We start from the raw sequence: 22,289 nt of genomic DNA on the forward strand, positions 1-22,289 counted from the left end.
ATCTTGTGAAATCCTTACTTTCCAGTCATCTTACTACACAACTTTATCTGCATCTCAGTCATAAAATCCCAGATCCAAAGCACAGAGGCAGACAGTCCTTCCATGAACCTTGTAACTAGACTCCGAGGGTTGGTTTTATATACTAGAAATATGAAGTATAAACTTAAGAGAGAGTCAGTCATGGGATTGGGGATTTAGCTCAGCAGTAGAGTGCTTGCCTAGCGAGCTCAAGGCCCTGGGTTCAGTCCCCAGCTCCGAAAAAAAGAAAAAAAAAGAGAGAGAGCCAGTCAGTCATGGGAAGTTTCTATATTTTGGATGAAAAAAGAGAAGTAAGTCTAGAAAGATGGTGTGTATGGAAGATGTCAAAAACCCAAATTTTACATTCTATTTCCCATTTAGACAATATTTATGAGTTGCTACTAAACTACATAGAATTCAAATTGATCCTAATAATATTTTGTTGTGTATTTTTAGCTAAATATATTGACTTTGGGCCATTTTAAATGTTTAAAAAAAGTTGGATGGGGTCCTAGGGACAGTATGAAGAAAATTTCAGATAATATAAATGAAAGATTGAAAATTATTGCTTTACTATTCAACCTAATGGGGAATCTATAATGCTGTTTCATTATCTATGAGGTATTGGATATATCGCTTAAGCTCTTAATCAATTTCCTCACTGGTGAGGTCGAATAATGAGACTAGTGATTATACCACACATTTAAAATGGGGACTAAATAATAGGATATATACAGTGTCCCTAGGTCCATCTTCTGCCTTGACTCTTATGTGGACACTGCAAAGCGATTCCTACAGTGTCTGCAGTGATTTTCTTTGGCTGTTATGCCAGGCCAACGTAAGGTGTAATGCCAAGCCACTGTGAGTCCTCCCACGTAGATTATTTTCTGCATAGCTTTCTGTCTTCTGGAAATATTTTTTTTTCTGAAATGTTCAGTTATCTCATTTTCTTTAAGTCTTAACTTTTGTTTGTTCAGTTCACAGGGACTACTTCTGCCCGGAGACTCTTCCAATGCATTGCTGGTCAGACACTGTTTCCAAGAAAGTATCTGCAAATGAAGGTTCAGGATGCTTGCTCGATCTCTCTCTCTCTCTCTCTCTCTCTCTCTCTCTCTCTCTCTCTCTCTCTCTCTCTCTCTCTCTCTTTCTCTCTCTTTCTTTCTTTCAATTAAACATTCCATTCATTTACATCTCAAATGATATCTCCCTTCCCAGTTACCCCTCCACAAACCCCTCATCCCATATCCTTCCTCTTTGCCCCTGTGAGGGTGCTCCCCCACCCACTTGCCCACTCCTACCCTACAACTCTAGCATCCACCCATGCTGGGGTACTCAACCTCCACAGAACCTCCCTACCCATTGCTGTCAGACAAGATCATCCTCTGCTACATATGTATCTGGAGCCATGGATCTCCCTGTACACTCTTTGGTTGGTGGTCTAGGCTCTGAAAGCACTGGGTGGTCTGGCAAGATAACATTGTTGTTCCAATGGGGTTCCAATCCCCCTCTGCTTCTCCAGTCCTTTTGCCAGTTACCCGACCCGGGTTCCTCGAACTCAGTCTGATGGTTGCCTCCTTCTGGAGAGCAAATCTGTTAGTAACTTGTCACCTACTGGCTGAAAAAAATTATACTTATTTCCGATTTTTTCTTAAAATAACTTTTATATTTATTTTTTATTGATTAAATGTGTTTGACAATTCATTGTGCGTGCTATAATGCATTCTGATTATAAACACCACCTTCCCTTTCTTATTTTTCTTCCACTTTTGTAATCCCTCTCTTCCCTAAAGAATCCCTTTCCCACTTGAGATTAGAATCAGAATAGGTCAAAACATACAAAATGAAAAGAGTTCAAGAAAAGGCACGAGGAACAGATATAAACGTGGGGAACCGCTTTGTGTGTGTGTGTGTGTGTGTGTGTGTGTGTGTGTGTATGCTGTGTATGCTCGCATGTGCACAAAGAACCAGTATGGTAAAATAACAACAAAAGAAATATTTTAAAAGAAAATTTAAACGTAAAAGAAAGGCACTGACAGGACATTGTGGCCCATACATATACAGCCAACAGGCTAGATAAGATGGATGAAGCAAAGAAGTGCAGACTGACAGGAACCGGATGTAGATCTCTCCTGAGAAACACAGACAGAATAAGGCAAATACATAGGCGAATGCCATCAGCAAACCACTGAACTGAGAACGGGACCCCCGTTGAGGGAATCAGAGAAAGGACTGAAAGAGCTGAAGGGGCTTGAGACCCCATATGAACAACAATGCCAACCAACCAGAGCTTCCTGGGACTAAGCCACTACCTAAAGACTATACATGGACTGACCCTGGACTCTGACCTCATAGGTAGCAATGAATATCCTAGTAAGAGCACCAGTGGAAGGGGAAGCCCTGGGTCCTGCCAAGACTGAACCCCCAGTGAACTAGACTGTTGGGGGGAGGGCGGCAATGGGGGGAGGATGGGGAGGGGAACTTTCATATAGAAGGGGAGGGGGAGGGGGTTAGGGGGATGTTGGCCTGGAAACCTGGAAAGGGAATAACAATTGAAATGTAAATAAGAAATATCCAATTTAATAAAGATGGAAAAAAAGAAATCTCCAAAGATCCCATTGAACTTGTTTTTTATTGTCCATCTACTCCTGGGCAATAACATCTCACCCAGTGAAAACTCCTCTGGAGACAGTTAAAATTCTAGTTTTTAATTTTGATAAAAATCTAAATCCAGTCTAGCTTATCATCAATACTTACGTGGAATTTGCTTTATCGTTGCTGTTTTTTTGTGTAAATTATTAGGGGAGGGGGACCCCATTGTTTTGGAAGCTTTAGCAAAATGTTTCCATTAATATTGTTTCTTCTACTATAATGAGTTTTCATCGTGCATGGAACATTCTGTGTTACAGTAAATTCTATGATTTCCAGGTGAGAGTTCTACTACATGGTGAATTGAATTATAGATATTTGTGTTCTAAAATATCAAACTTCCAAGTACTTTATTTATAATTTGTTACTACTTATTTGAGTGCCTATCCTGTATTGTATTTTTTATGTTATTGCTCCACTTGACAATTTTTGTTTGCTTATTTGTTTCATACTGTGGTAGAGGATCCATTTTAATACTTTATATGCATATACAAGATAATAAAAGATTAAAAGGCAGTTATAAGTCTTACTGCCTCTACTAATAGAGGAAAATTAAAGGAAGATTCACCAGGGACTAACAATTTCAATCATATCTTTCATCAAAACTGTAAGTCCAGAGTCATGTGCTCTCCACTTGACACTTTCAAGTCTCCTTGGTGGCATGGAAATTTTACCCATTAATGAGTGAAAAGGATTAGGTCTCTAAACAAAGTTTTATAGTTTTAATGACAGTTTTCAAAGTAAATATCTCTTGAACTAGGATAGTAAGTTGCTTTTATGTTTTTAACATTCTATGGTGAACTGCTTGTGTGTTCAAACTCCAGCAACAGATCACAAGAGATGAAAGACCAACATGATTATACTCTGTATTCAGAGAACTAGGTGCCTTGTATAACTTTCATCAACCACAGAATCTTTAAATGAAAATAAAGTTTGAGCATGGTCGACCTTGTATACTCTATTTTTCCATTATTTAATAATAAACTACACAGGGAAATATATCCCTATAAATAACTAAAATATTAGGAAGTGAGAGTACTCCATTTTATGATGTCAAATATACAACCTTTAATGGCAGACTAATATCAGTTAAAATCCTGTTTGCTTTAGTGGGTGTGTGCTTCTTAGTGGTTAATTTAACCTCAAGTTTCATGTTTAACTTTTGAGAATGAGAGATATTATCTATTATCTTTGTCTAACTCCTAGAATTTAGTAATTTCTAAATGGGTTCATGGGTATAAAGTATACATTCTATGTCTTTCATTGTATAGCTAATTATACATTATATTAGTTATTATAAAAATATACTTATGTATATTCTAGAGTCAAGTAGGTTTTTTTTATATTACACTCCCTATGTGTTCTCAAATAGACTCCAATTCTTCATACCTCATCTGGTCAATAATTACCTTATAAATATTGTGGGAGCAGTGACCAAAGAGTTTCTTAGAGACTATGATGAAAGAACAAAGAAGTATATAGTTTTGTGTTTGTATAGGAGTGGACTTGACAAGACCAGTCTTGGGCTAAAACCAGTACAGCAAAGAGTGAAGGTTGAGGCTGGGACATGGTTCTCAGTACTTAGGCATCTGTTTCTGTGGTATCCTCTTTTCCCTTTGGCAACACTGGCTGACTTAACCCTCTGCTGACAATGGCTGCCTGCTTCCAAATATTCAGAAGGCTGTCCTTCTTAATAACATCGCTTGACATAGGTCATCAGCTTACTACAGAATTCTGGATGCTGCTTTTTTTTTATTTGTCCTCTTTATTTATGATTTGCTTTGTTTTTCATCTGGTTCTGCCCTGGACACTTGGCCATTTGGGAACCTTACTCCTGGAAGTTTGGGTCAAAGTACAGTAATGCAATTCTTTTCATCTTTTTTTGGAAAAGATCAATGTATGGCTTGAGAAAGACTTTTGTACTAAGATATTATAAAATCAGCATTTCATGGGACATGTTTAGAAACTTTACAACTTTATGAAATTCATAACATTGTGAATTTACTGTAAGACACATAGCTTCTCTCTGAAATTCCAATCTCAGATAGTAGTTGAGGTGAGGTTATTTTTAATCCTTTGACTTTTTTTTTTTTTGGTCTTAGGGTGGTCTGTGTTTCTCGTTTCCAACAGAGGCCTATGTTTCTCCTTTGATATTGTCTTTCACATAACACATGAATTACAGTAGAGAATCAACATGATTAATCCATGAACTCCTAAAAATCAGTTTCCTCTGTTCAACACCACACACACACACACACACACACACACACACACACACACACACACACACACACACACAGGACGTTTGAGTTTTATGAGTTTGAAAGCTATGCCATATTAGAAACTGAAATTTTTATTCAGAGATTCTTCACCTTTGGACTTAAAACCTCTTCACCCAGAGGTTTGCTCATAGTCAAGGCAAAGAGCTAATTAGAGCTAATATTGGAAATATAAAAATGAGTTTACAGAAAATTAATATTGTTGTAGATCCCTTATTATTTCATGGGGTTTTAAAGACAAATGGAAGCAGAGGTTAACACCTTGTGAGAACACCACACAGCAGAAGTTCAACTATTGGTGATTTGGGATTTTAGCAAATGAGAAATCACATTGTGCTAATTTCTTAAGTATTCAAATATGTTTTTCTCATCACAGCAAATGATATTTTTTGACCTTGACTGAAGATGTCATTTCTGAATTCCTGAGAATAATGCCATTAGGTCTCAGCAGTTGAGAGACAGAAATGGAGGCAGTAGAAAGGTTGATTATCTCTGGAACATGCATTGGTTCTCTTCTGCTTTGTTTATTAGTAGTGTTTCATTCCTCACAACCCACATTTATTTTAGCTTCTCCTTCTTTTTCATGCCTCCCATCCCATCATCTACTTTCCCCACGAATTTCCTTACCAATCATCTTGTTTTGTTTTGTGACCCTCTGAAATTACTCAGCCACATCTGTGATTTTTGGTTTAGAGGTAGTTGTTAGAGCCTCGTGTGATCCACTAGTGGTTACACAGCTAAACACAATGACTCCCTCTTCCATAATCTGTCAGTAGGCAACATGGTTCAGCAAGGATGAGTAGGAACTTTTGAATATTGACTATTGATATGGACAGACTTATATGGATCCAGTGCAGATGCTATAAATTCATTTGAAATAACTGCGTGAGATTCAGTAGATGGTATTTCCTAACCGCTTTTCCACCTTCTGATTCTCTTCCATTATGCATTTTAAAGCTTTAAGAAGGTGGCATAAGTCTTATATGAGATTAATCCCCAGCTGTCATGTTTTCTTGGCACTTTGAACACTCATGATCCTCTCTATTTACTGCCAAAGAAGACTTCTTTGATTATGGCCCAGAGTAACATTTATATATATATAAGACAATTTGACATTGGTCTCCCCCATAGAGCCTATGATGTCTCCAGGAAACACTAAAATTCCACTGCTGAGAATCAGAGATTCATAAAAGTTTTTGGCAAGGAGATACCTCCCAAACAATGGTTATTTGAAAGAAATTATGTAAGTTTCACTAAAAATTATGTTCAAATCTAAGGGAGATTTTTTTTAATATTTTTCTTCATCAGAGTTGAAGGGATGACATTTTTGAAGCACAGTCTATACAATAAAATAAGTTTTCATCTTGCAAAGTGTTTGTTTGCACATCAGTTTCATTTTGGCTTCCATTTTAACTTCTTGAATTGTGGTAGGTTTCCATTCTATATAAACATTGAAATAAAAACTCTGAAATTTTTTCTCTCCTGCTTTAGCACCTCTATACCCAGATATACCAGGTCTATATCTATAATCTAGCTAATGACTCTTAACCCTGATACAAGACTAATACTATGACCTCCTTTTTCTCTTCCAAATATGTGAAACATCTTTCCTCTGTTTCTAGCTACTGTTACAGTCAGCTGAAAGAAAACTGGAGGTTGTTTCGAAGAGCCAATTTTAACAAGATTGACCTTTACTTTTTGGTGGAGAATGTCCGAGGTAAAGTATTAAAATTATAGATTAGGATTATAGATTCCCAAGATGATCATACATATTTTAAAATGTTATTACAGTTACTATAATTGGGTCTGAAATTAGACTGATAAATTGGTGTGTATAGAGTAATTTAATTAATAATAGAAAATTTAAGAATTCACAATTTAGAAAAATTATCTATATATGAAGTAGGAGTTGTTCAATTTAATCAGAGATTAGGAAGTGTTATCTTGAGAAAAAATATTTATAGATAGAGATTTGGGGATGAGATAGTATAACTAGAAATTGGGAGAACAACCAGACATTGCATTGTTTCGGACTTATTCTATTTTTGTTTTTGAGAACTTATTAAAAGATTTTTAGGATTATGAGATCTGGTTATTAAACACATTATTTGAATTTCAATTAAATAAACTCCTTGAGTTTTAAGAAATAGTGTAAGTGTAACAGATGTCTCATTTAGGGCCAAACCTTCCAGAATCATTTACTTCACATCTTCTGGTAAACTGTGAATCTGGTAAATTGTATTAACTGCCACCCATTACAGGAAGGGGTTTCTCTAATGAAGCTGAGAATAGGACCAGTCCATGGATGTAGATAGAAGTATGTAGAGGGAAGATTGGCACCATGTCCACTTAGAAAAATAATGGTATTAGGTTCTCACCTTACTCTTTGACTTCCCCAGTCATGTGCTCTTTATCAAGTTTAAAGAATCACACATTAGTTTATTTCTATGGATGGCCTTCAAATCAAACTTGAAAGTAGTTGGTTACTTTTATAATTAGTAGTCAAGTTATTTTTGCACTGGTTGACATATCTTGTCAGTGGGGTCCTTGCTGTAGCCTATGTTTATGCTAGCGATCATAATTAACATCGGTGAGTTCCTAAGAAATGACCAAAATATAGTATGGGTCATTTTGGCAAGAAGTGTTTCATCTGGAGAGAGAGAGAGAAGGCTACGAATGGGTTTGAATCCCTGTGTATAAAGCTGTTAACCATCAATTCACATATAAACAAATTTTAGCAAATGAAACAATAGAAATATATTTTCTCATGATTTTAGAAATAAATCTCTTTGAAGAAAAGTCAATATGTGCATATGATGCACATAGAGATAGGACAGAAAATGAGAGAGAAAAGAGAGAAAGTGAAACAGAAATGGTAAAGTGAGGTAGGGCTTCCATCATTTTTCCTGTGCCCAGTTGTTGTTAGACTTTATTATAACGGAGAAAAAAGAAAACATTTGTATTTTGTATATGACAATTCCTCTATAAAATGCAAAACCTCCATTTCAGTGAAGGTGCCTTTTTGATAGAATTTAAACATCTATAATGCATTATTTTACAATTTCAGATATATGCCTAAGGTGTAATCCTACAACTGAATTCTTTAAGATAAGAGGTTAAGGGTGTCACTTGTAGCCTGTAGCGTGGATCTACATTCATAACGATGGCAACCAGAGACAAATTAGATTCTTGGTGCAGGAAAAAAAAGTCACAACAATATGTTCCTGAGCAGGCACAAGAAAGTGGGGCTTCTGAATCCCTAACCTTTTTGTTCTAAACTCCTCTGACTTTGATGATTGCTAGTCTTCTATGCAAAACGTTGTTACAGTTGCTCTTGGCCTTGTAGATTTTATGTCTTTGTAACTTAGCCATTTAATATACCCTAACCGGCAGGGTATATGTAACATAGCCATTTAATATACCCTAACTGGCAGGGTATATGTAACATAGCCATTTAATATACCCTAACCGGCAGGGTATACCAGAAGTACATACAACAGTTAAAGAATTAATTGTTTTTCCTCTAATACATCTAATAATATGGATGAGAAAACACTTGCATAATAAACAGCATCATTACAAAATCATTTCTTTTCACTGCTCTACTGTGCTCTTATACAGATACAAGACTGGGGAGGAGAGTACGAGGAAGTGATGAGATGGTGCTTGACTTTGAAGCTATCTTCAAACTGCTACTAACTTCTGAGATTTGATAGGTCATGAGAAGTGAGAACAAAGGGATTAGAGACCACAAAAGAGTAACAAAGACAAAATAGGATCAGAATGATGTATTCTAGTTGTTTGAAAGAACAATGCCAACTTTAATTGGCCAACTGTTAAGCAGGCTTTGTGCCATTGGGCCTTTTGGCTGCCAAACCTGGTCCCCATCACTTTCATCTCTCCATTCTCCCCTCCTCCTCCTTTCTCCACATTGTACAGATTAGTCTGGTCATGTCCATTCTAGACTGTCCCAGTTGTTCCTGTCTCTGGTTACACTCTCAGATATAATAAATGTTCTCTTCCACCATATATAGGAACAGTCGTTTTTCTTCCATCCCCTTTTATTTCTGTTGCTCATTAACTTTTACCGCTTAATTTTAAAACAGAGTCTAGAAGTCACTCTGCCAGCCGGGCTTCATCTTGAGATCCTCCTACCTAAGCTTATCCCTTAGCTGGGCTTAAAGGTCTGACCAAGATATCTTCTTTCTCCTCTGAAGCTCACATTCCCAAGGGAGTCATCATTTACAGCATAGCATAGTCACTATCACGGTACTTCTCCCAGAGACCTCATCATCTTCATATGGTTTTGAGGCAGCCAACAGTTAGAGGTAGCTTGGATCCCTGCCTGACAGTCATCTATCATCTTACACACTGCAACCTACAGGCTGTATTGTCAGATGATGAGGTGGATGTCTAGCTGGGAGAGCCAGATCTTGCAGAAGAGCCCCTTACTTTGCAAATAATTGTTCCCCCTACCCCCAGCTTCAGATTCATTCATATCATATTCTGGAGTCCTGCACCAGCAACCAGGGTCCCTTCCCTGGACCTACTGCTTTCCCGTGGAGAGCAAGGAACAAGTGGTATTGTCTCCCTCCTCCACTGAGAATGTTAGTAACATTCAGAACTGGAGCCAGGCAGAAGCAATGGGTGCCACAGCAAGGAGTACACACCCTGTTAGAGTACCAGCTGGCATACAGTGGTCACGACACAACCAAGGTTCTTTTGGGATAAAGCTAAAGGTAACCTGGGAAATGCAGTAGGGACAAACCTGTGGCTAACATGTCTATGTTTGTGCTAGCCTACACATCTGTTGGCGATGGGCCCTAGAGCCTTACTGTGCCCTCGAATCAATGGCAGCTACTCCAACATCTGGTGAGAGAATCTCCAACCCCTGCCTTCTCATGGCTCAGGTGGTACTGGGAACTGTTGTGGCTTTGTCTGTGTCCTCATCTTAGTTCTATTCCTTGTCTATCAGGGGAAGGAGACCCTCTGTATGGACGTGTATGAGCCAACAATGGGAAGAGAAGAATTTATAGTGAGGTACTGTGTCCAAAAGTCCTGCAGTTGGTGTATCATCTATGCCCTCTTGAACAGCCTGGGCATCAGCAAAGACCTGAAGGAGAAACTCTAAAGTGTTATGGTATATAGCCATAAGGTAGCCTTTGGGAAGACCCTAGGAGAAGAGAGAGTTTGTTGCCGTGGTAGAGGTCCAGCAAAACCAAGAGCAAGCATTCCATTGTGAGGTGGCAAGTTGTGATAGGTACCCTGATTCCTGGTCTAGAGAGGTAGAATCCCTGGGGATACTAAAAGGGATGGCAGGCACATTCCCAGCCTCCCAGATAAGGTTCTCAATAGTTGCAGCCCTACACAAACCCCTGTAGAGAGGCTTGAGACAGACCAAATCATGTAGAACAATGCCCCAAGCCCCTCCTTCACAATGAGGATGTGACCACAGGTCATGTAGGCTCAAGACAGATCAGTCATAGAGACAAGACCATGCCCCGGAATATGTAGATGAGGTGAACCACCTAAAATCTGTATTTAAGAATTGTTTTCAGAATCAAAGATGTGCAAGAATCTCTCCATCTTCCGAGAGCTTCTGGCATAAGAGCTGTAACACTGCCTCTTGGGGAAGAGATCTGTTCTCCCAAAATCACCACCAGAAGCCCTCCTTCACTCCTCCCAGGCTAGTGGTCCATCTCCTGCTGGCTTATCCCGGCCTGAAGTGGAGGTGGAACAACACCTGCCCAAGTATTCTTCCTTTTTTCCTAGACCTTGAACCTAGCCAGACCAGAGATCTCTGTGGAAAACCTCTGACACAGAGGCCCACACTCCATCTTCAAGGCTTATGTGAAGGCACTGAAAATTGACATCTGGGAGAAGTTTTCTGGTTGCAAGAAGGAATTTGGCAACTTCAACATGATGAAGCTCTTTGGCATGTGTTTCCTGGGTTCCGACTGAAAGGTTCTCCTAGAACCTATGATCATCTTTCATTTCATGAAACAGGGAGATTTACATAGTTTCATCCTGTATCCGTGGACTTAGGATGAGCCAGTGTCCCTGCCCTGTCAGACGCTGGTGAAGTTCATGACTAACATTGCCAGTGGTATGGGGTACCAGAGTATCAAGAGAATCGTGCAGCAGGACTTGGGTACCCTCTTCCTCTATCTCTCTTTCTTCTTTCAATCTCCCCCAGTCCTTATTTACCAGTCTCTATTTCTCCTTATTTTCTTTCTGTCTTCTCCATTTCTTTCTCCTGTTTTTCAACTAATATTAAGAAAAAATGTTATTATTTACATTGGATAAGAGTCCCATTGCATAATGGGACTAACTGCTTCTTTCATCCATACAGAAAATGAATTTGTGTATAGATATATAAGTATTATCCATCTGCTGTGTATGCCTTCTCTACTGGGAAATGGAGCATTCTTCAACAAATGTATCAAGATTTAAGGGGTACCATCTTTATTCATACTTGTTTTGTTCAAATTTGTCCCTCTACAACTACAGACATCCTCACCATGTTTCCTACTTGCCACATTATTACCTCCATCATTAATCCCATTGACAGATTTTAGCTGCAAAGCAATCCTGGAGAAAATTTTGGTTCATTACCACATGAAAATATTAGCCCTTGGGATATAGGCTATTGATAAGACTATACAACTTTCTCAACAAATCCCCTTGCCAGTTATCTTAGATGCATGGGTCAATCTCATAAAACTACCCCTGTCCATGTCAGCCACGGTCAAATTGTTATCACTGCCTGCTTTAGACACATATTCTTACAAAAGACTTATGAAATCAGAAACAATTAATTTAGAGGACGAGAAGTAGAGTTACTTAAGACTTTTCTTTTATGAAAAACAAAAGACTTGTGACATGTTATTCTGTCCAAACGGCTTCTTTGCTGTAATTAAGACTTCCTTAAGAATAACTGTTTCATAACTCTTGCAAATCAAAACACTATACAACTCAAGTCTTCACTTGCAGAGACCCTGAAACATCTCAACCTTTAAAAGGACGCTGCTTAAAAACAGCCTCTTCATTTCTTTTTGAAAGACAGTTTGACTGAATGGACATTGCCCAAGCTTGTATTAAGGGAAATGGGAGTTGAATTTGCAGTACTTGTACAATGTACAACTTCTATTACTGTGCTCCTGGGAGCGTAGAAATTTGCATGGCTTAGCAGACTGGAGGTTGTAATGATGGGGCTAAAAGTGAGTTGGCAGCACAGGGAGGTCTAAGAAGGTACCCTGCCCAGACTTCACATTTTAGAATTTAGCTCTTAGGAGGAAGGCAGTGCTTTTGAAGACAAAGCTAATTGTGCCTAATTCCTTGGGTGTTCATTGTAAAATGCTATTATCCATCCTAAGGTAATTTGCTATTAATATGGATGTAATGTACAATGCTATCAAAATTTCTACTGTAATGCAGACTTCATAAATGTCTCTTGCCTTTCAACAGCTCTTGCTTCACAGTATGAATTAACCTCTTTGAAGATGAGTGAGAATTTTTCTGCACAGCCCAGTACTGCATAGCTGCAGTTACACTTGGCTCTGAGAGATTATTAGTTACTAAGTACTGACCCTGCCTATGTCATATAGGTGCATATATGGAGCCAAAGCCTTGTTTATTATAGTTTTTCATGTTAACTCTGTTAACCTTCTTGATGCATGCTATACTATGTGGTGTTCTTGTTATTTTAACCACTGATGAGTAATTTTGTTCCAGAAGTCAAGATGTTGGCTATGAGTCGCAATGGTGGCACATACCTTTAGTTCTAGCCCTTGGGAGGCAGATCTCTGTGAGTTTGAGGCCAGCCTGGAATACAATATGAATTTCAGAATTATACCCTACAAACACTGTATCCAAAAACAAAAAATAAACAATCAATGAAACAAACAAAATAATAACAAATGAAAGAAAATAAATTTGCTGTTTGATATGCAAGAGTAGATAACAATTAAATGTCACCTAAAAACAAATTTAAATGCAGATAATTAAAATAACTTTTATTATATTAATTTTATAAAACAATGGGTTACACTGCAATACTTTCATAAATGAATATAATACATGCTATCATATTCACTGCCCCTTCACATGTCTTTCTTGCTATCCCAAACCTCCATTATATTAGTAGACTCTCTTCTAATATATCTTATATCTTTAATTGTGCTCTATTTATTGTCCTGTATAATATTAATCATACATGTTAATTATGGGTTAATTATGATGTTGTATATATGCATAAAATTTAGATAGATCAGATTTATCCCCCCCGTGTCGCCTTCTCAATTCCCACATTCCTATGTCTGTTATTCTGTTGTTTTTAATCTAGACTCTTTATAAGAGAGAAGATGTCTTATACTTATATTTATAGCACTAGCTTATATTATGTAACACAGTGATCTCAATTTTTACAAATGAATTATGAATAATAATTTGTATAAATATAGATAAAGATGTTTCACTGTCTTTACTTATGCATACATTTATTGGTACCTTGTTGGATTTGATAACATGATTGTTCTAAATAACGCTGCCATGACTTTGGTACCCTGACATCTTTATTGTGTGCTGACTTACAGTTCTTGGCTAGAGTCCCAGGAATTACACAGCTTGATCATTAATAGACTTAAGTTTTTGAGGACCTTGGATGCTGATTTTCTAATTGCCTGTAGTAATTCCTCTTAAAAGTAAGAATGTATAAATATTCTGCTTCACTAGCATGCTCACCATTTTTTTGTTTATTTCCTTGATTTTTTTCATGTTGTTAATCTATATTTTTTGAGTATTCTCTTTTTTATTTACACACAAACACACACACATACATACACACACACACACACACACACACACACACACACACACACCATAATATTTTAAGACATTCTTGAGGCCAGCCAGTAGCTCAATAGGCTATGGTGCTTGTCACCAAGTCTAATAACCTGAGATTGATCCCAGGAATGAATATGGTAGAAAGAAAATATCGATTTCCTACCAACCTTGGAAAGGAATGCAGCTGTGCAGTGCAGGGTTGCAGAAGTGACATGCAGAGAATCCTTTATGTATTTGTTTCTATTTACTTTAATATTTTCAACTTTATTTATTTTTATTCTTTAATCCTGTTCTATATTCCAGACTTCATCCCCCTTCTAGTCTGCTCCTCTGTCTCCAAGAGGATATCCCCACCTTCCCACCAGGCATTCCCACTCCCTGGAATCTCAAGTCTTTCAAGGATTAGGTACATCACCTCTAAATGAGTCCAATCCTGGCAGTCCTCTGCTGTATATGTGTAGGTGGCCTCTGATAGCTGGTCTATGATGCCTGGTTGATGTCTCAGTGTCTGAGAGATCTCAGGGGTCCAGGTCAGTTGAAACTGCTGGTCGTCCTATGCTGCTTCCTCTCTCCTCAGATTCTTCCAGCTTTTCTGCAATTCAACCACGGGGTCCTCTTCTTCTGTCCATTGATTGGATGCTAGTATCTGCATCTAACTGTTTCAGCTATTTGGTGGGCGTTTCAGAGGCCAATCATGCTAGGTTCCTGTCTGCAAGCACAACACAGCATTAGTTACTGTCCCAGGGCCCAGGGCCTACCCTTGAGCTGGATCTCAATTTGGGCCTGCCACTGGACTTTCTTTCTCTCATGCTATCCTCCGTTTTTGTCCCTGAAGTTCCTTTAGACAGGAACAATTCTGGGTCAGAGTTCTTTTTTTTTTAATTTTTTATTGTATATTTCTTTACTTACATTTTAAAGGTTATTCCCCTTTCCGGTTTCCTGTCCATAACCCCCCATTTTCTGCCCTCTCCCTCCTCCATATGGGTGTTCCCACTATACATCCCCCTTATTGCCCTCCCCCATATTCCCCTACACTAGGGGTCTTACCTTGGCAAGAACAAGGGCTTTCCCTTCTACTGGTGTCCCAACAAGGCTATTCTCTGTTACATATGCAGTTGGAGCCCTGGGTCAGTCCGTGGAAGCTCTGGTTGGTTGGCATTGTTGTTTTTATGGGGTTGCAAGTTCTTTCAACTCTTTCAATACTTCCTCTAATGGGTCAGAGATTTTGATTGTGAGATGGCATTCCCATCCCTCCACTTGATGTGGACTTTACAAGTTCCTCCTTCCCACTGTAGAGCACTTCATCCAAGGTGTCTCCCTTTGAGTCCTCAGAGTCTCTTACTTCCCAGGTCTCCAGTATATTCTAGAGGGTCCCCTACCTCCTACCTCCTACCTCCCAAGGTTGCCTGTTTTCTTTCTTTCTGCAGTCTCTCAGGGCTTCAGTCTTGAGTAATTTTTACTGTGGTAACATTTAACTATTGATGTAATTTGGGTTCGAATATCCATGAGGTGTATATTTTTTTTCAAGCACTTTTGACCAGCTAGACTTCTTTTGAGAATGTTCATTTCTTTGTTGATTGGCCTTGTTTTATATTGAGTAGCTTTCTTACATATTCCAGATAAAAATCTTTGTTGAGTGATTAGCTTGTACATATATTGCACAATTCTGTAGGCTATCTTTGGCAACTGCTTCCTTTGAAGGCTATTTAACTTTATGCAAAAACAATTTTTATTTCTTATTAATTTTTTAATGAATAGTGTGGAATTCACATATCCATTATGCACGTTGATATTATAATGTTATCTCTGTGTTTTCCTTTAGGCAATATAAATATTTGGGTCTTAGATAAACATCTCTCATGAGTATATATTGACTTTTATTCAGGATTGGAAGTAAGGATTGAGTTTCTATGTTCTCCAGGTAGATGTGGTCAATGTTACTAGTTTTTTCAAATATTCTTCTAGCATCCTCATAGAGAATCTGATGGCTATGGGGTTGTATTTCTGGCATTCTCTTCTATCTTACAGATTTCGTATCTATTTCTTGTTTCAGGGCCATATAGTTCATATTAATATGGTTCCGTAAGATAATTTGAAATTGTATACTGTGATTATTTTAGTATTGTTCTTTCTGTTTAAGACTGCTCTGTATATCTGGCATCTGTGGTTTTGTATGAATTTTTGGAGTTTGTTTTCTATATGATGACTAACAACATAGAAATACTCATAAATTTAACTTGTTCTTTTAATTAAGTGCATATGTGAATGTGTCTGTGTGGCTCTGTGTATGTACTTGAAGATGCCCACAGAGGAAAGTGACCTCTGGAGCTGCAATTTTCAAAGGTTATGAGTCACCGAACATGAGTACTAGGACTGAACCCTGGTCCTCTAGAAGAACAGAGTTTGTCCTTAAGTTCTGAGCCATCATGGATTGGCAGGATTAATATAGTAAAAATGGCCATTTTACCAAAAGCAATCTACAGATTCAATGCAATCCCCATCAAAATACCAATCCAATTCTTCAAAGAGTTAGACAGAACAATTTGCAAATTCATCTGGAATAACAAAAAACCCAGGATAGCTAAAGCTATCCTCAACAATAAGAGGACTTCAGGGGGAATTACTATCCCTGAACTCAAGCAGTATTACAGAGCAATAGTGATAAAAACTGCATGGTATTGGTACAGAGACAGACAGATAGACCAATGGAATAGAATTGAAGACCCAGAAATGAACCCACACACCTATGGTCACTTGATTTTTGACAAAGGAGCCAAAACCATCCAATGGAAAAAAGATAGCATTTTCAGCAAATGGTGCTGGTTCAACTGGAGGGCAACATGTAGAAGAATGCAGATCGACCCATGCTTATCACCCTGTACAAAGCTTAAGTCCAAGTGGATCAAGGACCTCCACATCAAACCAGACACACTCAAACTAATAGAAGAAAAACTAGGGAAGCATCTGGAACACATGGGCACTGGAAAAAATTTCCTGAACAAAACACCAATGGCTTATGCTCTAAGATCAAGAATCGACAAATGGGATCTCATAAAACTGCAAAGCTTCTGTAAGGCAAAGGACACTGTGGTTAGGACAAAACAACAACCAACAGATTGGGAAAAGATCTTTACCAATCCTATAACAGATAGAGGCCTTATATCCAAAATATACAAAGAACTCAAGAAGTTAGACCGCAGGGAAACAAATAACCCTATTAAAAAATGGGGTTCAGAGCTGAAGAAAGAATTCACAGCTGAGGAATGCCGAATGGCTGAGAAACACCTAAAGAAATGTTCAACATCTTTAGTCATAAGGGAAATGCAAATCAAAACAACCTTGAGATTTCACCTCACACCAGTGAGAATGGCTAAGATCAAAAACTCAGGTGACAGCAGATGCTGGCGAGGATGTGGAGAAAGAGGAACACTCCTCCATTGTTGGTGGGATTGCAGTCTGGTAAAACCATTCTGGAAATCAGTCTGGAGGTTCCTCAGAAAATTGGACATTGAACTGCCTGAGGATCCAGCCATACCTCTCTTGGGCATATACCCAAAAGATGCCTCAACATATAAAAGAGACACGTGCTCCACTATGTTCATCGCAGCCTTATTTATAATAGCCAGAAACTGGAAAGAACCCAGATGCCCTTCAACAGAGGAATGGATAAAGAAAATGTGGTACATCTACACAATGGAATATTACTCAGCTATCAAAAACAACGAGTTTATGAAATTCGTAGGCAAATGGTTGGAACTGGAAAATATCATCCTGAGTGAGCTAACCCACTCACAGAAAGACATACATGGTATGCACTCATTGATAAGTGGCTATTAGCCCAAATGCTTGAATTACCCTAGATCCCTAGAACAAAGGAAACTCAAGACGGATGATCAAAATGTGAATGCTTCACTCCTTTAAATGAGGAAAAAGAATACCCTTGGCAGGGAAGGGAGAGGCAAAGTTTAAAACAGAGACTGAAGGAACACCCATTCAGAGCCTGCCCCACAGGTGGCCCATACATATACAGCCACCCAATTAGACAAGATGGATGAAGCAAAGAAGTGCAGACCGACAGGAGCCGGATGTAGATCGCTCCTGAGAGACACAGCCAGAATACAGCAAATACAGAGGCGAATGCCAGCAGCAAACCACTGAACTGAGAATAGGTCCCCCGTTGAAGGAATCAGAGAAAGAACTGGAAGAGCTTGAAGGTGCTCGAGACCCCAAAAGTACAACAATGTCAAGCAACCAGAGCTTCCAGGGACTAAGCCACTACCTAAAGACTATACATGGACTGACCCTGGACTCTGTCCCCATAGGTAGCAATGAATATCCTAGTAAGAGCACCAGTGGAAGGGGAAGCCCTGGGTCCTGCTAAGACTGAACCCCCAGTGAACTAGACTATGCGGGGAGGGTGGCAATGGGGGGAGGTTTGGGAAGGGAACACCCACAAGGAAGGGGAGGGGGGAGGGTGATGTCTGTCCGGAAACCGGGAAAGGGAATAACACTTGAAATGTATATAAGAAATACTCAAGATAATAAAAAAAAATAAATAAATAAAAAAAAAAGTTCTGAGCCATACTTTATCCCATTGCCATTGGAATTTTGAGGGCATTTAATTTTGAAAATACACTTCCCAAAAATGATGCTCATGAAAAATTGTAATCTGGATAAATAAAATTCTTTATTTTTCAAATCCTACCCTTTCTGCTCATCTGTATACACTTAAAGACTATACTTCTTACATTTGCATTAATTTTCTATAGCCCTTATTGAACACATTCAAAACTTAAAAGAGACCTAGAAATCATTTTATCCCCTTCAGTGTGTATCCCATGGCATTGCATAGTATTTAGACACTGTTGAGTGAATTGCAAGTGAAATCACCGTGATTTGTATCTGCTGTACCTAATCAATGATCCTAAAGCAACAAGAAGCAGACTTGTTTATTAATCAGATCCTTTGCTGTATTTGCCCCAGTCCTCTCCTAATTTCATTAAGGTGTAGATTTCTATGATTGATTGCCATATTAGTAGGCTCTTGTTGCTCTTGGCCTTATTAAATAAAGAATGTTGTAAAGAATTTCCTGTGTGAAAGATTCATAAATGTATTAATAAAGCTGAAATTTTACACACATAAATCCAGTGCACCAAATTACTTACCTGTCAGGGGGTAGAATATACTCATATTCTATATTATTATTTGCAAAAAAATAGAATTCTTGGATTGAGATGCAATGCAAATAGATGTTCTAGATTTTCAAATATTTGCTCAGAACTGACACTAGATTTATTTAATACCATAACTTGAACATATTTTAATAGATTACCCTCATCAAAGGACAATGGAATAGTTTGGCCAGCTCAAACTGAATGACGAATAAATGAATATAGCTGATAATGCCAGAGAGAAATATGACATAAATAATGGGAAGCTGAAAAGTAATTGTGGAAGTTTATGGTTATCGGGTTGAATCTAATATGATATTAGATTTCTACTGGCATTTCAAGAGCTGCCCTAATTAATCAATCAGTAATTGCAGCTATGATTACCAGCTGCGATTATGATTAATTTGCAATATTGATTGAATGGCCAATAATTCTGCTGTGTCCTTCCACATAGACTCTCTGCTGCATTAAGTTGGATTTGGGAAGCATAGTTATTAAAAGCAAATAATCAAACTCTTTACTCTCATTAGGAATCTGTCCTCAGGGATAAGATTTGTGATGGCAGAATCATGGATAGGTTCACAGTAGGAGAAGCCTGAGAGAGGATGACATTATGTCAGAGATTATTTTATTAAAGTAGGCTCATTGCAGAGAGACAGTGCATTTTATAATGACTCATTTACTCCAGGCTTACATTCATTACACCCCCTACCAGTTGAGCCTCCTTTCATCATAACAGTATGATCTCCTCAGCCCAGCTCAATCACTCCTTCTTTCAGTCTTACAGGGAGACGAAAGTAATATGTTTGTGCTTTTCTAAGTGTCACATTAAAAAAAAAAGTTAACAATGCAGTTCTTTCCAAAATCACTGTGTCCTTAAGTAGAGGGTACACATCTGTGCTTATGTGTGAACAAAAAAGTCTTGAAAGTCATTTTCTCAAATTTATCATGGACTAGGTAGAGAAGCACAACCAAATTTATAGGGAGCAATGCAGCCTAGAGGGGGGCATCTTACTATTAAAAGATATGTAAACCACAAGTGGAATTCTCTTAGAAGCTTTTCACAATGAAAGTCACTAGAATGGTGAGTTTATTAGAAACTTCTGAAAATCTGATGTATTTTCAACAAAATGGAAAAGGAATCTGAGTTTTCACTCTAGACACTAGGGTTCTGTTATGATGTCCTTCAACTCAAGATCTTTGAAATTATTTGTCCTATGAAATTGAATACACAATTTTAGTATGAATTGACAATAATTAAATGAGTCCCTCTGCACATTGTTCAGAACTGAGACTTGCCCTATGTTAGCAATAGGTTTAATATATACATTTAAGTATTGAATCACATACATAATATTGATTATAAACATAGAATTCTTCCAAATATCCCCATTGAGTTGTTACAATTCTGATCTCCTTTAGAAATACAAAAACATTATTAGAGTTGTTAGTAACATAGTCAAATCTGCAGAGTGAATAATTTACCTAGAGAACTCGAGTTCAATTCACAATAATGTGCTCTTAACATGTAGTGAATGCTGGCTAATGTTCAGAAAAAACAGAAAGACTAAATTTTACTTTTCTTAAAAAATAACATGCTAACTTTCCTGAGTTTTACAGTAGAGGCTGAACTTGAAAAGATGTTTTGGCCAAAGTTCATTCCCCCTTTTCCCTGACTATTCTATGATTGCCATTTTATACACAACCATTTATAAACAGCATTTATATACTGTGTTTAACCTCTTCTCTAGATTCCATTCCCTAATACAGCATCTACTGTTGATTTCCTTCTACTGCTTGGACATACTAACAGATCTTACTGGCTTAAAATGACACTAATTTGTTGTTTAAAAATCTAGTTGGGATAAGTACAAACCCAGCATTGTTAGGGGAATGATGAATGAATGGTCTCCTTGGGGAACTCTAGGGGGAGAACCCAGATCCTTATTTTTGACAACACTTGAAGGCTGTGTGTATCTCTTGATTATTAGACATTGACTCCATTTTCAAATCTAGCAGCATGAATTGCCATTTTTCACCAAGTGCTTCTTTGATTACGTGACCCTTTTTGACTTACCTACTTTCCCTTTAAAGAAATTTATAATTACCCAGGACCCAATCAGTAATATAGGTTTACATTCCTATCTCAAGGTCCTTACCTTAATCACATCTTCAAGGTCCATTTTGCCAGGCTAAGTGACAGCCATGAGCATGTTGAGCTGTCTATCAGTGTCTCCAGGAAACATTATTCAGTTCTATAAGCCTGCATATGGTTTCTTCTGCAAATATCTCATCTTCAGCTTAATACTTACTTTCAGTTTACCAAAATCACATCATAATTCCATTCCTGAGATTGCAGTAACACTACATCCATGAGAGTATAAAACTTGATCAGATTATTTTTCATGACATTAGTATTTATGCTTAACAAGTCCTGAAAAAAATATCAATACTATCTCATTACTTAAATAGATATTATGGTACTTGTTTAAAATACAGTTCACCTACAATTGCCCAACTGTATTACATTCTGGGCTAGTTTTCATGGTTTGAAAAAGGTTCTATGCAGGCTCATGGGAATGGGTGGTGATACAGAACTTAAAAACAGTCTTAGCCAGTTGTGAACTCCATCAAGTATGATCATGCATGGCCTGGCATGAAATTCCTAGTGGTGCAATCACGACAACCCAGACCTTGAGAGTAAGAAATGTCTGTCTGGTTGGAGTTAAAGTCCTCTCAATAGGAAGGAGCTGCTGTTGGGTACTGTAAACATGTCCAAATACTTGGGGTCATTAATAAACATTACTCTTAAAAAGTAGGTAGCAAGTGGAGGTATATACTGAGACCATCATTTGGGGGTTTAACATTTATAGTTGCTATTTATGCATTAATATATTCTAATTTGCTAAGTGTGGCTTTTAAAGGTAACACAAGCAGCGTTACAGCCTCCCCCTCTTTCTGGTAATAAACTAATTAGCATGATGATCATAAAATCCTGACACAAGAGTTTTGTAATTTTGACTACTGGAAGATTGGGGTAGAAAATTTTAATTTCAAGGCCCACTTGGGCTACACAGTGAATTTAAGGCTAGCGAAGGCAACTTAGTGGGACCCAGCCAAAACAATAATTAAAATGAGGGAAGCTGAGAATACTTCTCAATGGTAGAGCTCTTGTCTAGCATGAAAGTGACACAGAATTCAATCCTTAATTCTGTAACAATAATTTAATTATTAAATAAGAGTAATTTATTTCCATTGAAGGAAGTAACGCTTTCATTCAGGGAAATAAAATTTAAAAAAAGAAGTGTTTTTCTTAGTATTCATGATTATT

The 22,289-nt window shown here is 37.9% G+C and overlaps 1 pseudogene; it reads left to right on the top strand.

Annotated features, from left to right (window-relative positions):
• Positions 1–6,512: 6,512 nt before the first annotated feature.
• LOC147995588 (tyrosine-protein kinase receptor UFO-like) lies at positions 6,513–10,904 on the top strand (annotated as a pseudogene).
• Positions 10,905–22,289: the final 11,385 nt, after the last annotated feature.

The sequence above is a fragment of the Rattus norvegicus genome, chromosome 3 (genome assembly GCF_021556685.1).
Source record: "Rattus norvegicus strain SHRSP/BbbUtx chromosome 3, alternate assembly SHRSP_T2T, whole genome shotgun sequence".
In the NCBI taxonomy this organism is placed as follows: domain Eukaryota; kingdom Metazoa; phylum Chordata; class Mammalia; order Rodentia; family Muridae; genus Rattus; species Rattus norvegicus.